Below are 5,424 nucleotides of genomic sequence, written 5' to 3' on the forward strand. Positions count from 1 at the left end.
GATTCAAAAAATTAGAGCTTTAGAAGGAAATACTTGTCTACTTGGTGTTCTTTGTTTTGTTATGATTATATTGGATTCTGTTAATTGGTAGAGATTGATTTGGATAACAAAATACACAAAAACATTTCAGTAGTGCAGCTGTTGTGATGGTGATAACTGGCATGGGTGTTTCCATAGTTGTTGGTGAACATAATTTAATTACAATGGAGATGGAATTTTTTATGCTATTAGAGTTCGACTGTCGCGGTGTCATTTAACAACTTCTAGTTTTGATTACTAAGAACACAGAAGAAAAAAGTTCTGCTTTAAAATGCTGCTGATTGATAAAATCTACATTAACTTATATTTTTCTAATTGCCTTAGAATCTCTTGATGTACTTGAGCAGTGGTTTTTTTTTTTTTTACTCTAACAGAAGCTAGATGTTTCACCAAAGAAAAATAAATAAATAAAGGATAGAACTACATGATTGAAGAATTTTTACGTCTCTAGCCAACAAAGGATTACCACCATACTGGATTTTCCAAATATTTTCATGTTCAGCATCCACAACCTCTCTCAGTAAGGTCATTCTTCTGGATCTGACTCATCCACATCATCAATGAAAATCTCTTCGGGGTTATTATAACTATTGCTTGATGGAAAAGAACTTCTTGCTGCATCCGAAGATTCTGACGTGTTATCAAGAAGGTAAGGAAGTTCCAGAAACTGCAACAAAGATTCTGTTTGAGGATTCCTAGGACATACATGAAAGGCACCACTCGAGTCATCAGATTTCTTAGAGGGATTATGAGATGGAGCTGTCTTGCAGAATTCAAAAGGACTGGCTCCTCTTGCTTGTAGCTTACTCCTCACCCAGTTTCGACTAGCTTCCTTGTGAAGATACACATTACTGAAATTCGCACTTGCGACGGTAAGAGGGAAAGCAGGGTTAAACCGTCTAGTTATTTCGAGCCATTCCTCATCATATTGAATCTCATAAGGCCCTGGCCCTGATTCAACATCAATAACCTGCAGAAAGTCCCTATGTTCACCAAACTTATCAAGAGCAAGAAAATTCGTCACCGGACCACTTTCCCAGTGCTGAACGCGAGCTGCAAATTTGCAGTGCAGATGAGCTGAAAACCAATAGGGTGGTTTGAGTTTCTCTAGCAAGTCAGCAGCAGCTTTACTTCCCAGCTTTGTGTTCTTAATATCTGTTGGGATCCCTCCTTATGTTAGAGACATTTGTCTTGTATGCAATAAAGAAAAGAGATTGCATGTGGGAGACCTTGTAAAGGAGAATGCATGTGGGAGACAAGAGAGATGAAAACATGCGGCAAACATGTTTGCATGTGAAATGGAAAAGGGGAAAAGTGAAAAGCATGCAGAATAAATAAAAAGAAGAAAGCATCCGGCTTTGGAGAAAGAGCTGGAGAGAGAGTGTGAGAGTGTGGGATATATATTCCCATATCGGCAGCAGAAGGCAAAGGAGAGGGCAGAAGCACAAAGAGAGAAAGGAGAGAGCAGAAACTTTCTTTGTGAGCAACTCGGGTCTTCGTGTATAGAAGAAAAAATGAGTTGTGTGAATAGCTCTTGGGGTAGAGTAATCTTCTAGGTTGAGAGAGGGTGTACAAGGGGTATCCGATTGGATATAAGGGCTCGGGTTGGGTATAAACTTGAGTGCTCGAATTGTGTATAAATTTGAGCGGTGTAATCTTGTACTTGTGTAAATCTCTCATTAGTGAAGGTGAAACTCTCCGAGGACGTAGGCAAGGATATTGGCCGATCCTCGTTAAATCTTGCTGTCTTCTTGGCTTGCTTATTTCTTATTTCCATCTCTACTAGTAGTACTTGCGTGACGGGGGATTAATTTCCCAACAGTGGTATCAAAGCTTCGGCTTATCGGTCGTGGATTGTTTGTCATGGCAAGTTCTAGCGTCTCACATTTCAAGGTGGAGCAGTTTGATGGAAAGGGAAATTTCACTCTATGGCAAAGGAGGGTGAAGGACATCCTAGTTCAACAAGGTCTTGCAAAACCTTTGAAGGGAAAGGATGCGAAGCCAGTGAAGATGTCAGATGAAGATTGGGAAGAGTTGGAGTCCCGGTGTGTCAGCACTATTAGGCTTTATATTGCTGACAATATTATCAATAATGTTAATAATGTTGATTCGGCACCTGAGCTTTGGGAGAAAATGGAAAAGCTTCATCTTGGGAAAGGCTTGCAGATGAAGTTGAATCTAAAGCGGGATCTCTACAAGCTCAAGATGGGAGAAGGTGCGAGTCTCATGGAGCACATGAATATGTTCAGAGGATTGGTAGATCAACTAGCAAAAGTTGATGTAAAGATTGAGGAAGAAGATCAAGCCCTTCTACTTCTTACCTCACTTCCCGATTCGTATGAGAATATTATCACTACAATCTTGTATGGTAAGGATACATTAAAGATGGAGGAGGTGGAATCGACTCTCTTAACTCACGAGAAGCGGAGGAAAGCCGATGATTCCCAAGTTTCCGTCTTTGTTGCTCAAGATCAGAATCGATGGGGAAGGTCAACTGCCAGGGGATCTAGTGGACATAGCAGGTCTAAATCCAGAGGCAGGGGAAAGGGCAAGCAGTGCTACAAGTGCAAGGAGTGGGGACACATAAGGCCGGATTGTCCGTTGTGGAAAGAGAAGGATGATAAGGGCTCAGATTGCTCCATGACTGGTATAGCACAAGCTTCAAATGATTTTGGAGAATTTCTCACAGTCTCCAAAGGTAATTACACTTGTTCTCAACGTGATTGGATATTGGATACTGGTTCTTCTCATCATCTTTGCTCCAGGAGAGAATATTTTGATACGTTCCAAGAAGTCAAAGGATTTGTGACTTGGGGTGATGGCACAAGGCGTTGTGTCATGGGTGTTGGAACGGTGAAGATCAAGATGTTTGATGGAGCGGTTCGTACTTTGGGTGATGTTGTATACGTCCCAAGGTTCCGGAGAAATTTAGTATCCTTGAGCCAGCTAGACTCCAAGGGCTGCAGGGTTTCGTCAGCAGGGGGAGCTATGAAAATATCACGTGGCTGCATGGTCCTAATGAAGGGAGAAAAGTGTGGAAGTATGTTCCGTCTGATAGGAAAAACTCAGACCTCGAAGGTTGAAGGGAAACAGTGTGCACAAGGATGCAGGTACCTGAAGCGGGTCTCATTTGCGAGTATAGCAGAGACTCCAGTGACAAGTTTCCAAGTTTCAGACGATGGTGAGAAGGTAAATCCTGCTAGGGAAGGGGTCGAGTCGAGGTCCCTCTTCAGAGCCAACAGGTGATCGTTGCCTCGGGGCAGTTACACATGGTATTGGCCGACTGAATTAGGGGGAGCTAGGACCAAATGCAATTGACTCTGATTATGTGTAACTGCGCAACTAGAAGGCCAATGGAATGCTTGTGGGTATAACAAGTTGTGTCTCGGATTGAGATGACTTCAAGGATTGAAGTAGTGATGCCGAGCTCTCCATCTAAGTCGGGAGGGGGAGATTGTTGGGATCCCTCCTTATGTTAGAGACATTTGTCTTGTATGCAATAAAGAAAAGAGATTGCATGTGGGAGACCTTGTAAAGGAGAATGCATGTGGGAGACAAGAGAGATGAAAACATGCGGCAAACATGTTTGCATGTGAAATGGAAAAGGGGAAAAGTGAAAAGCATGCAGAATAAATAAAAAGAAGAAAGCATCCGGCTTTGGAGAAAGAGCTGGAGAGAGAGTGTGAGAGTGTGGGATATATATTCCCATATCGGCAGCAGAAGGCAAAGGAGAGGGCAGAAGCACAAAGAGAGAAAGGAGAGAGCAGAAACTTTCTTTGTGAGCAACTCGGGTCTTCGTGTATAGAAGAAAAAATGAGTTGTGTGAATAGCTCTTGGGGTAGAGTAATCTTCTAGGTTGAGAGAGGGTGTACAAGGGGTATCCGATTGGATATAAGGGCTCGGGTTGGGTATAAACTTGAGTGCTCGAATTGTGTATAAATTTGAGCGGTGTAATCTTGTACTTGTGTAAATCTCTCATTAGTGAAGGTGAAACTCTCCGAGGACGTAGGCAAGGATATTGGCCGAACCTCGTTAAATCTTGCTGTCTTCTTGACTTGCTTATTTCTTATTTCCATCTCTACTAGTAGTACTTGCGTGACGGGGGATTAATTTCCCAACAATATCCTGTTCAAAATGTGGTTTCTTTTGAAGGAGTTGCTTCAAGTTTCCATAATCATATATGCGTACAGGCCAATCATGTGAAAGAAAAATATCAATCGGTTCCTCTACTTGCATGAGTTTGTGTACGTCATACTCGCGAACATGATATATAGACCGGATGGTATCTTCATTATAAGGAGGCCTCTCATAGTGCCCTAAACTATAGTCTTCCGGTTTATAAATACCAGAGAGGCCACCAATGCGAAGGTTTCCGAACTTGACGACCCAGCAAACCCTAAGAAGAAAATGTTGGGAGCAGCCCAACCTCCGTAGTAGAGTTCCCAGAGATAGTTAGAAGCTTCGTGGTTGCCGCCGATGAATATGGTGGGATAGGGAGCGATGGCCTCGCCGGAATAATATTTCCAAAAGGAGTTCATCTTCCGGTATTCTGGAGACACCTTTAAGCTCTTCAAATCGTGTTCATTCCTGACGGCCTGAAAGTCGCCGCAGCAGAGGAGGAGGTCGATTTTGGTGTTGTGCCTTCTTTCGATGTATTGGAGGGTCCCGTAGACATTGTCGAGGTCGCCATGCATGCAACCTTCTACTGCAATTTTCATTCTCAAGGGATGGCCGGATTCACGTACGAAGTGCAGTGTATTATTGGAGGGTACCCAATGACAAAGCAACCTTGTACATATTGAGGGTTTCTCAATCCTTAGAGGAATGGAGTTTTGGGGTTTTTCCAATGCCAAGAGGATCTTTGGAATTGTATGGTAATATCAAAACAGGTCCCCAAGTAAATCTGGAGATCAAGACAGAAGGTCCTATTAGGAAAGCTGGAAAACTCTACAGGCTGGAGGCTGTTGAAGATGTTCATATGCTCAATCAGCTTAGCATGGACAACTTCCATGTCTTCGTCAATACTATATGAAGAAACCAGAACAACATATCTGACACCTCCTTAAGCATGGTAGGATGATTCATTATGAGTTAGTTTCGTGTTGAAGATTACCTCTGCAGATGATACATAAAGCGCTTTAATTATAAGCATTGCATTTTGAGTTTTCCAGAGGGCAGGGGAAGTTTTTACTTCTACCTCAAAGCTAGAGGGTGGGTACCATTTCTGGATGCTTATGTTATCTATCTTAAGGGACTTCAGATGTACGGCTCTTCCGTGGCTTATGTCTTTCGCAAGTTCATATATTATATATATACCTCACTGACTCTGGATTGGAGAAGGAAGTATCCCTCTATTTGCTCAAGCTTTTGGTATAAGAGTAACTT

General features: G+C 42.5%; 1 pseudogene; it reads right to left on the bottom strand.

Annotated features, from left to right (window-relative positions):
• Positions 1 to 565: 565 nt before the first annotated feature.
• On the bottom strand, positions 566 to 4,757 carry LOC133730282 (lariat debranching enzyme-like; annotated as a pseudogene).
• Positions 4,758 to 5,424: the final 667 nt, after the last annotated feature.

The sequence above is a fragment of the Rosa rugosa genome, chromosome 2, assembly GCF_958449725.1.
Source record: "Rosa rugosa chromosome 2, drRosRugo1.1, whole genome shotgun sequence".
NCBI classification, from domain to species: domain Eukaryota; kingdom Viridiplantae; phylum Streptophyta; class Magnoliopsida; order Rosales; family Rosaceae; genus Rosa; species Rosa rugosa.